This window comes from Myxocyprinus asiaticus, chromosome 49 (genome assembly GCF_019703515.2).
Source record: "Myxocyprinus asiaticus isolate MX2 ecotype Aquarium Trade chromosome 49, UBuf_Myxa_2, whole genome shotgun sequence".
Classification (NCBI taxonomy): Eukaryota; Metazoa; Chordata; class Actinopteri; order Cypriniformes; family Catostomidae; genus Myxocyprinus; species Myxocyprinus asiaticus.
Window position 1 is genome coordinate 10396496 of NC_059392.1, and position 12515 is coordinate 10409010.

Genomic DNA, 12515 nt, shown 5'->3' on the forward strand with positions numbered 1-12515 from the left:
ACATATATTGTGAATAATGATAAATATATAGGCTGTAAAAAGCTTAAGTTGTAAATATTAAAAATGGAGCATTGTGGGGCCAACTGAGACTCGTCCTCCGCCACCCGGATTGAGGTGAGTAACCGCGCCACCACAAGGACCTACTAAGTAGTGGGAATTGGGCATTCCAAATTGGGAGAAATGGGGATAAAAAATTAAAATAGAGCATTGTAACAGAGCCAAGTCTTCGTCATTTCAAAATAAAAGTCCCCGGTGAGTTTTAGGCTTTAGTGATTTTTATTGAGATTTTGGTTGAAAAATAAACTACACCTAGGAGATTATTCATTTTGTACTCTGGCCTACAATACTGATTGTATCTTATTGCCAAGTACAACAACTTATATTATACATTTGCTGAAGACCCTGCATGTTGCAAATTAAATGTGGTGACATTTAAATGCTCCAAGAATCTATATAATCCACACAATAAAACACAAATCCCAACCAACATTAACACATTTTTATATACAAAGGCATGCTGATACAAATACATATATACAGAGTGCACAGCAATAGTATTAATATTTAGCAGAGAAAAACACTTAAGATCAGTTAAGTTGTTTATTAGGAAAAAGCGCTACAAAGGCAAAGATGACGCAGTGTATATACAGTATTAGTGATCAAATTATATATTGCCAAGGCCGATAAATCAGCCAATATTCTGACATTTTTAATTATCAGCATCGGATGATACATTTTCCTGTTTGGGCATTTTCTTTTTTTATTAATTTTTTTTATTTTTATTTCTTGAGTGCGATGAACATCTACTGCTTGCATGTGAAGCGACTGACACATGTAAATGACCAGTCACAGTCTGTTTTGTTGTTATGTGCATCGTGTTACTACAATAATAGAGCGGTGTGCAGCACAGTGTCATTTAAACAGTCCGCATATCAGAGCCACGTCAGACACGTTTGAGCTCGTTAAAGTGCTCGCCTGTTTCATTCTCCCTCTCTCTCCTCAACAGTTCCCAGTAACTTTTAACTGTCTTGTCTAATGATAAAAAGACAAATAAAACTAATATTATATATAAGGTCTGCTAATATGCACATATCTCATTTAAATAGATGTAATAAACCAACCTCACAACTTGAGCAGATCCAGCATCCTGTGGAGCGGTCATTTATTTACTTCTAAAGCAGGTATTCTATCAGCCTCTCCTCAGCAGTCCCCTGTCACTTGTAACTTTCCTTTCTAATGATAAAGGGCAAATATCAATAAAACTTCTATTATATACTGTTTGCAAATATGCAGATATCTCATTTAAACCAATGTTATTCACAAACCTTACAAAAATCCAGCGCTTTCTTCCCATCGAGCGCTCATCTGATATCTTCCTCTGAAGCGTGTATTCTAACAGCCAGAATCAGGATCAGGATCCAAAGTTCCTCTGATTCACGAATCATGATGGTCAGTGGTCACAGGCGATCCAGGCTGTTTAAACTGTCAGGAGATTGCTGCTGCTCGCTGGATCCGCACGAGCGCGTGCATGCAACCAAAGTCTTTCTAGCAAGTCAGTCCACTGCGGCCATGTTCGGAACGCTCTCGGGAGGCTATTTCCAGTCATGACAGTGCAGCTCCTATCTACTTGAATGGGGGAAAAAACAAAATCTCCAAAACGGTTGGTCAAGATTACGATCAAAGAACATATTTGAAATCGGCAGTAAAATCTGACAACACTGGTATCATAAATGGTGATTTTTTTTTTTTTTTTTTTTTCCCCTAAGACTACGCTAAAAAATTAAATTTTCCCAGCTTTTATAGCTAATGCGCGTTCTCGAGTTGATTGACGGGCGATGTCTGTATCTAAAAGGTGATTTGGCTCTTTTACCTGTAAGGCGGGACTTCTTATCCACATCCATTGACCTTTGGTTGCAGTTGGGCATTCTAATTTCTCCCATTCATTTTAACAGAAGTGGCCCGTTTCTGCTAAATAGTCTCTGGTGCCACTTCAATGTTAAAGCGCTTCACGTGTGCTAAAAGTAAACTTCTTATTCACTGTGCACTGTATGTACAATTGGTTTGATTCTGTATTTTTTGAGAAAATGCGATTGCTAACATGGACATGCCATCTATGGTTGCTGGAATACTGTGTGTACTGTTATTTCCTTCCTAATATATTAACAATTTCTACATGTGTAAATAAATTACTAAAATATGATGACTAAACAGAAATCAGAAGAATCTGCTATCTACCATTTAAAATACAATATTTTTTTTTGTTTTGTGTGAAATTGAGTAAATATAGTGCTAAATAAGAGTATCATTTTTTTTTTATAGCAGTTTTATGTTTATTTACTATATTAAATTGTGTTATATATCAGCATTGTATCAGCCCATCGGCCACCCTGCTCCCTGGATATCGGCATCGGCCATTAAAAAACCCATATCGGTCGACCACTATTAGAGATATAAAATAATTAATGTAAGATTAAATGCAAAGGCTAAAAATGCACGTGTGTGTGGTTTTTTTTTTTTTGTTGAAATTTTAAGGTATTTGATGCAAATTAAAAAGGGGTGCACCAAAATTTCGGCCAGCGAAAATGCTAATTTAGGTTTTCGGCCAAAGGAGAAAAAAAGCCGAAAATCCGACCAAAAACTGTTACTTTAAAATCAAGTAACAAGAGACACTGACATGAAGAAAATGCAGCGTTTTATGTGTAAAGATGTAAACAGCAGCTAATGTTGAAATATATATTGATTGGAACAAGATTGTGCTTATAATTGAAATGCTCTTATGTACTGTATGTGTGTGTCCACACAAACAAGTGCAACGGCACAAAAACACTCAAAGGAGTTTATGAAAGAACACTGGTGAAATTTAAAATGCGCATTCTGTTGGTATTTGCCTTACCTAGTTTCCTAAAGTCTACATTCCCAAAAGTAATGAAGCGATTGCTCTCTTGAATATCAGCACATTAATAGAGTGTTTTTCTGTGCGTATTTAGAGGCTGTGAGACTGTTGAGCTTGAGCCACCATCACATATGGTAAAATATCCCCTCCTACTGTTTGAGCCGAGCCACACTCTAAATCAGCGGTGGCAAACATGAGTCCAATTCAACCTGCTTTGCATCCGCTGCTCGCATTCTCACACAAACGAGCAAATTCGCAAATCGCTTTTCATCTGAAACTGGACCCCAGTGAGTGACACTGTCACAGTTAAATTCAGTTTATTTTCCCCACTCACTACAATACTGACAATAGGGCTGAAACGATTAGTCGACGTTATCAACAATGTTGACACAAAAAAAAATTGTCGACATTTTCATTGTCGAATAGTCATTTGATCTAATTTAACGTAACAAGATTATATGAATCTCTAATGATTGCACACAAGAGCAGCACTGCAGTTTGCGCCTGACTGAGGAGAGGAATTCCACAACTCGCAGTCCAGATGCACTCTAAACTTTCCAAACAGCTTCAGGTGATGTAGATCGCGTAGTATGAGGAAATTATACAAAAATACAAAATAAGTAAATACAGAAGCACTCTCATTGTGGAATAAGCGGAGCCGGAGCTGCTGCTCCACTGAAGCAAAACTTGCGTGTCTAGCGTCTTTAAAGGAAACACCCCGGCTTTACATCTTTAATGCAGTTATATTTAATGCATTATAGCTTTATTAAAGTTCAAATAATACAGAAGTAGATTATGTAAATAACTACAAACTCCAAAACTGGCATTTCTCTGTGCGGTCAGCGCCTCTTCTGTGAGTTGCACGAATGTCCCGACCTAAGGGGGAGAGATTGAAACTGCACCCGGCTGATGCACACTCTGTCATGGGGCCGCTTGTCCCTCGAGCGTGTGTGCTTGATGGATCTCGACTTATTGAATCATAAAATGCGTCACTGTGCATTTCTTATTGTGAATAAAATCAGCAATACGGAGCTTTATTAATAAGAGAGAGTTTGTTTTTTTGTGAGTTAAAGATGTATTGAAGTGAACAGAAAGGTGAGAGAGGGTTATACACTGCATCAAAATAGGTTTTTGTTTTGGCTTGTTTTCCAATATAAATATCTAAAACTCCTTAAAAACAATGTACATTTTCTTTAGCAGCTATACTGCAGAAGACAAAATAGTAATCTGAGAATGTTGAAAATAATATTAAAAATACAGATATTTTAAAATATCTAAAAATCCTTAAAGATGTATTCAGAGAAGCAGCATATAAGATATTTAGACTTGCTTTTAGGGAATAGATTTTGAATATAAGTATATTTAGTGTTTACTGCACTCGCAGAAGTATAACCAAGTGAAAAAAATACTTTTATTTAAGATACATTCTCTTAAAGCAAGTCTAAATATCTTCTATGTTGCTTCTCAAGTAAAAGTATCTTGTTTTAAGGGTTTTTTAGTCAATTTTAAATAGAAAACAAGACAAAAGCACTTGATAGCAATAGGATTTTTTGCAGTGAATTTCTTTACTGAATTAAACAATGTATTTTTCCCCCTTTAATTCAGTGAATGTCATTTAGAGGTATTTTAAAAAGATGATTTTGTCCTCTTTATTGTTTGTATGCACATTTAATACAACATTTTAAGCCAGGGCACAAACTGAATAATCGGTTAAGAGCTAATAATTAATCCTTGCAGTAATCGCCGAATAGTTGAATAATTGTTCTAATAATCGTTAGATTAATCGATTATCAAAATAATCATTAGTTGCAGCTCTAACTGACAATATGGATGATGGACAGATACAAGAAAAACTTAGAATAGGAAGGTATGCTTTTGTCCTTTGTTCATACTGTAAGTACTTTATTAGCACTTTGTTGGGTAAATATTTGCTTATGTTAGGCAAAAGTATGTTTTATATATATATATATATATATATATATATATATATATATATATATACACACACACAGACCTATATACAGTATATACTGTATACTAGTAGATAGATAATTATTTCAAAGTCTAATAAAATATAATATACTGTATATAAAAAGTTTCAGTTTTTGCCTGGTGTCTCCAGAATGTTTGGTTTCGGCCCAAAATTTTCATTTCGGTACATCACTAATACGCATTCTCACTGCTGGTTCAGGATTTCTTTCTAGAGTTACTTCAGCGTTAAATGTCACTGGCCAAAACAGCTTTCTGTGCTTAAGCGCCACCAGTTGTGCTGGGTTTGGTAACCGCAGTGGCTCCTGACAATTGATCCATAGCTCATATTTTATTGGTCAGGGCATTTCATTTCAAGGCGAAGAAAAAAAATAAATAAACAAACCTCCCTTTGTCGAATGTTCGGTCCAGGTGTGAATAGCTTCATGGGAATCCATTGTTTCTATTAAAAAATGTCTCCCCAATTTGGAATGCCCAATTCCCAGTGTGCTTTAAGGTCCTAGAGGTTGCGTAGTGACTCACCTCAATCCAGGTGGCCGAGGACGAATCTCAGTTGCCTCCGCATCTGAGACTGTCAATCCGCGCATCTTATCACGTGGCTTGTTGAGCGCGTTACCGCGGAGATGTAGCGTGTGTGGAGGCCCACGCTGTTCTCTGCGGCATCCACGCACAATTCACCGAGCACCACTGAGAGCGAGAACCACATTATAGTGACCACGAGGAGGTTAACCCAACGTGACTCTACCCACCCTAGCAACCGGGCCAATTGGTTGCTTAGGAAGCCTGACTGGAATCACTCAGCACGCTCTTTTCAAATTGTTAATCACACTCAAATTCATGTTTGGTGTGCAAAGGCCTTAATGCTGTAAGTTATGCAGAACCTTATAACTTAATATTACGAAAATATTAGTTTTGAAAATTAACAACAGAGCACAAATTATGCAGTTCAATTACTTTTTATTTAGCAGAGACAATAATTAACACATCCAAAACTCTGAAATAAACTAGTAAAAGTAGAAGATTGATTTTGGTATTTTAAAAATCAATAATGAGATTATTCAAATGAAGGATATTCATGAAATCAATATTTTTTCCCAGCCCTATTAAACAGCAGAACATTGCCCATTTGCCCAAGTGAAAGCCATGACAAAGTTTATGATTTGAACAACACAACATTGATTGGTAAGTGTAAATGCCTTAAGTTCTTTTTTTTTTTTTTTTTTTTTTTTAAATGCCTAACTTTGTAGAATCGTTAACTTTTACATTTGTGTTTACATTATTGTTATTTGAACAGCTGCAGAACAACATTTTGCAAAAGTCACCAATCGTGAATTGTCTCGTATGAATAAAACAATAGATTGGGCTAAAATACTAAGATAGATAGAACATCATTAATGGGTTTTGTCTCTTGTTCTGTGTAGTATATTCTTAATATACACTTACTGGCCAAACAAAAGTCGCATACTCTAATATTTTGTTGGACTGCCTTTAGTGCGCATTCGTTGTGACATTGTTTTGATAACCTTATGCAACGTCACACATTTATATTCATCCAGAGATGCATTAATTTTTGGCTGAGATCTTGTATTGATGATGGGAGAGTTGAACCACTCTGTAAAGTCTTCTCCAGCACATCCCAAAGACCTTCAGTGGAGTTAAGGTCAGGACTCTGTGGTGGCCAATTCATGTGTTAAAATGATTCCTCATGCACCCTGAACAAGACTTTCACAATTTGACCCTGATCAATCTTGACATAACCTGGTCATTCAGTACATTCAAGTAGTCAGCTGACTTCATTAGATTGCTCTATAATGTCGCTGAGCCTAGACCTGACCAATTGAAGCAACCCCAGATCATCACACTGCCTCCAGAGGCTTGTAGAGTGGGCACTATGCATGATGGGTGCATCGCTTTATGCACTTCCCTTCTTACCCTGACATGCCCATCGCTTTGGAATAGGGTAAATCTGGACTCATCAGACCACATGACATTTTTCCATTACTCCACAGTCCAATCTTTATGCTCCCTAGCAAATTGAAGTTGTTTTTCCAATCAGCCTCACTAATAAATGGCTTTCTTGTGGCCACATAGCTGTTTAGTCCCAGTTCTGTAAGTTCTCGTCGCATTGTGTGTGGAAATGCTCTTACTTTCACTATTAAACATAGCCGTGAGTTCTACTGTCTTTTTTTTTTTTTTTTTTTTTAAGCGTTTTAGTGATCTCCGATCACGATCATTCAAGATTTTTTTTGACCATTTTTCTTCCACAAAGGCGACGGTTTACTACTATACTTCCAGGTTTTAATAATGTGTTAGACAGTTCTTAACCCAATTCCAGTGATTTCAGCAATCTCCTTGGTTGTTTTCTTTGCTTGAAACAGGCCAGTAATTTGCCCCTTCTGAAACACAGTAACATCTTTTCCATGACCATGGGACACGTCTTCCGACATGGTTGTTTAAGAAATGAGAAGCTACTCACTGCATCAGTTAGGGTTAAAAGAATTGTTGCCAGCTGAAACATTAATCACTGCAATAATGATCCAATCATAGGCAACTTTTTTTTTTTTTTTTTTTTTTTTTGGCTAGGCAGTGTATGATGAACATTAACTTTTGACATTGAGTTATAGTTTCTTCGTCACAAACAATAGATGAAACAACTTGATACAGTTTTAAATCATGCAACTAATTTTCCTCATAGATTCTGTTGTTTGTTTGTTTTTAAATACATTATGAACGAAGAAGCTAATTCTGTGCTTTTCTAGAGTTTCTCCAGCAGTATTTTCTGCTGTGTGTCAAAGCTGGACTTTGCTGATGTGGCAACTCTGGAACTCTGTGCTGTAGTGACATGAATACACCATTAAGGTATTCATCCAAGAGCGAAGACTTGTGGGTGCTCGCGCATCCCAGGTATATTGGGTCATATTTGTTTTTCCAAACACAGCGTAGAAGAAATGTTAATGCCTGTTGTATTTTTATGAATTTTGATTAGCTTTAATAGTAGCGAATAGGCTAATCAATAAATATGCAATTGTAAAGTTAAGAAACGTGTGAAAATATGCTTCTGGTTTTGCATACAAAAAAACTAAATAGGGTTGTGCAAAACTACATAATATCAACAATGAATAGTTGTCTAGTTAATCAGACAACACACCGACTAGTTGGTCCTAAGGTAGCCCTGGATATGGTCATGTCCACCAGATACTTAACAGACAAATTTCTTGGTTATCCTTCAGTAGGATAACTGACATACTGAACAGTTAAATGGGCTACATAACTATAAGCTTTTTGTAAACAAAACAATCATAGTCCTCACAAAAATGTGGTGACCTATACATCATGCACAATAACTGGAACATTGCTAACAGCAGGCGATTTGAAGCCTGACTGAAATGGTTTTGAAATGTATTGTTAAAGGTCGTGAATTTGTAATGAAAGATGTGTTTTGATTGCTGTAGACACGGTGTTTTAATGGGGATGAATTTATAGACGCAACTTCTCGAAGATGGTTAACTGTTAGACTCTCTGCACTAGGGATGGGAGTCGTTGGGAATTTAAGGATTCTGGTTCAGATTCTCTATGTGCACACCCTTGGTGGCTCTCTCAGATCACTTCACATGCATTGTGAAATCAAAGTAATGCAGGTTCAAGCATATGTGCAATTCCAAACATTAGTAACTGTTACAAGTTATTATACAAATTTACAAACGTGGCACAGAAAAGGAGATTACAGCCTTTCAGGAAATGCAGAAAATTGTAAACTGTCAAATACACATTGCCTTTTCTGTGTCTAAATAAATAAATAAATATGAATAAATAAAAATAAAAAGATCCTTGTGAAGTTGAAGTGAATACGACTTTTATTTTGACACTTTCGGTGTCAAAATAAAAGCCCCCATGTGAAGATGAAGTAAACAGGACAGAAATATATTAATTTTGTATAACGCAAATCTAATAATATCAGAATAATAATGATAATTCAGCATTACATTATAATAATCAACCTGTCGTGTCCCACAGTAATAATTTTGTATTATGCAATGTTCAGCAAGGGGTTCACGGACAAATGTCAGTGAAGTAGCTTTGCACAGTAAAAACATTTGAAGCTATATAATGATTTTTATTTAACTACTATGTGTCATTGTGTATGAAATTTAAATATAAAGTGCATATCAATGAAAATAATTGAATTTCGTTCTCCCTAGTGTTTATTTAATGAAAAACGAATTATATTTTTATTTAATGTCTTTAAAATATTGAATCTACTTGTTTAAGCTACAATGGCTGTTTGGATGAAATGATGGTTCCTCTGATTTAAAAAAAAAAAAAAAAAAAATCCCCAAAAAGATTTTGAGCCATTTTAGAGCAAAAACATAATTATCAAATATTGTCAATAGGCTGAAAAGTATTGAGATATACAGTACCGTTCAAAAGTTTAGGGTCACTTACTCATTTTTTATTTTTATTTTTTCACATTTTAGAATAATAAAGTCATCACAACTATGGAATAATAGAAATGGAACTATGGGAATTATGTTGTGACTAAACAAAATCCAAAATAAATAAAAACTGTGTTATATTTTAACATCTTCAAAGGTATCACCCTGGGATGCTTTTTAAACAGTATTGAAGGAGTTCCCATCTATGTTGGGCACTTATTTGCTGCTTTTCTTTATTATTCAGTCCAAGTCATCCATTTCAAAAACTTTTTTTTTTTTTTTAATAACATTTTAGTTTTGTAATTAATATGTTGTCATAATTATATTTTTGTCTACAAAACTAATTTCTAACATTTAAGCATACACCTTCAGATCAAAAGGTTTTTAAGATCATGAGAAACATTTCAGGCAAGCGACCCCAAACTTTTGAACGGTAGTGTAATTTAAGACATATCGCCCAGCCCTAATGGCACAATACATACACAATATATATCTCGGTATTTTCTATGAAGTGGGCAAATGTTCAGTTATAAGTCAAGGCCACAATGTGGAAATCATTGGGCCCTATTTTAATCCTTTTGAGGAAGAAATATTTTGAAATAATAAATGCAATTCTTACTCTAAATGTGATGTTATTGATATAGATTGAACATTATTGAACAGATTGTAGAAAATGTTTTTAAACAGACCTTTTAATCAAGATTTTATTGATTTGTTTTTATTTATAAAATAAAAATGCATTTATATATATATATATTATTTTTTTTATTTTTTTTTTTTTACATATATCTGGTGATCATTTTCTGTTTTTCCAATGCATTTTCATTTGAACAATCTCTTTATTGATTCTTCAATCCCTAGATCGATCTTTTACTATGCGCAGCTCTCTACAAATCACTCGTATATGAGACCACATTTTGCGCTATGTGACTAAATATGTCTGTGATTAGCGACTGGCTGGTAATGTTCAGATTTCACTCAACAGTGACTGAGTAGTATAGTGGTGAAGTTTAGCAGCTACAACCTTTTACTGCGTGTTGACAGTAAATGTTTAATTTGACTCGTTCCGTGTAATGTTTGCCAAAGATGAGATCCACACAATCTATTTGTCATTTGAATAATGTTTCTTTTAATACCCTTTCTGTTCTGTCCTTTTCAGTCAATTGTTGATCAAAAACAAGAAAATAAAACATTTAATTCTAATCACAAATACCAGGCATGAGTAAAGAACCCATTCATGTTCTATCTTAATAATATATATACTCATTTACAGATGTTCTTTACAGAACTGCCAGTTCTCTTAAAGAGACAGTACCAATTTTTAGCACATGTTGTAAATAGTATAAATGATGTATTAAACAAGAAACATGTAACAACATTATAATATGCAATATTATATCATTTATTTATGGAATACATTGATTTGTACATTTTTAAAAAGCTCAAATTTGACAAATGATCAGAATTAGTTCACAGAGATTTGTTTTCATATGTAAGCAAAATGGAAATTATAACTTAAATATACCCATATGAATCAGAATCGAATCGAGAGCTTGTGAATCGAATCAAATCGGGAAATCTGTATCAATACCCAGTCCTATCAATACGAGTCATTTGTTTGTGAATTGAGCTAAACTGTTTGTGCTGTATATTTTGGGCTCTAGATTCAAAAGAACTGACCAAGTCATTAGTTTAGGAATTTGTTCCAGTATTTAAAAAAATAATTAAACTGATTCTGAATGGGGTGGGTAAAAATATTGATTTTCCGATGCATCGCGATCTTCATTTGAATGATCTCGATATTGATTCTTAAATCCCAAGATCGATCTTTTACTCTGCGCAACACTCCACTTCAATGAGCGGAAATCACCCATGTTTGCAATCAAATTTCGTGATATGTGACTAAAATGTATGTATTTGTCAACTGGCCGGTAAATGGTTAGATATCCCTCTCCAGTGATTGTGTAGTATACCGGTGGAGTGTTCAGCAGCGAGATCCTTTCACTGTATGTTGAGAGTAAAAGTTGTTCCGTGTAACGTGTCCAAAGATGGAATCCACACAACGATTTGTCATTGAATAATATCCCTTTTAATACCCTTTCTGTTCTCTACAGTCAGTTGTTGATCAAAAACAACAAAAATTAAATATTTAATTCCAATCAGGCATAGCACAGATGAGATGAAGCCATTCGAGTCCTCTCTTGTTAACATGCACTCATCTACAGACGCTCTTTACAGAACTGCCAGTTTTGTTTATTATTATTATAATTATTAATTTAATAATGCACCTAGTTAGAAGGTCCCCTATATGATTAACAGCATTATCTGGGAGAGAATGTCTTTCATATACAAGTAAAACAGACATTAGGACTTAAATATACCCATATGAATGGATATCGAATCTAATCAAATCGAGAGCTTGTGTACTGGAATCAAATCAGGAAATCTGTATCAATACCCAGCCCAAATCTTGAATAAGAATGGGTTCTTGATTCCCAACTCTACTCTGCAACTAAAATCCTGTCCAAGATGTTGTCTCTCCCAATTAATCTCCTTGACTAGTAGGACCATCCTGATCCATCACTTTTAAGAAGTTTAGGAGTTTTGTTACACCTGTTGCCCATCTTTATTGTTAGGTTGAGCTCAGAGCCATGAAACACCAGTCCGCTTGCTCCCCTGTCAGTTAATGTAGGATCTCAACCGGACAGAGAGATTAACTTCATCCTGACTGTCATTCAAACTAAATGAAGGCATCAGGTGATTAGTTAAGTTTGACAGTGGAATTATGAAGGTGAACCGTTCATATGGATTTGTACAAACATCATGGATTTACAACTCATACGATTGCTTGAGTGGATCTTGACATAATTACTGTTCATTAAATGTACTTTGTTGCTGCCACAGTGTTAAATATTCTTATCTAACAATCTGAAAGACCAGTTGTAATATATGTGTGTGTGTGCGTGTGTGCATCAGTGTACATTTGCACTCTAGTCTGTTTGAGATCACAGTGGGGGATGGGTAGATGTGTGTGTGTGTTGGGGGGGGGGGGGTTGCTTGCGACTGTTCTTACAGCAAAAGCATTCTTTTGTGCCCATGTGAAAAGCAGTCATCTGCTCTCTGTCGTTTGCTTGTGTCCTGTTGCTAGGGGGCACACCAGGTGGATCTTCTGGCAGATACAGGGTTAACAACGTCCATTT

The 12515-nt window shown here is 35.3% G+C and overlaps 1 protein-coding gene across 4 annotated transcripts in view; it reads left to right on the top strand.

The window, feature by feature from the left end:
- gatad2ab (GATA zinc finger domain containing 2Ab) overlaps positions 1-12515 on the top strand; it is a 58051-nt gene that overhangs the window by 15864 nt on the left and 29672 nt on the right. The window contains exon 2 of one of the 4 annotated variants that reach the window (XM_051694021.1): positions 5981-6064. The exons of the other annotated variants lie outside the window; for them this stretch is intronic. The gene's annotated coding sequence lies outside the window, so the exon portion shown is untranslated. The remainder of the gene's footprint in view (positions 1-5980; positions 6065-12515) is intronic. 4 annotated transcript variants of the gene reach the window in all.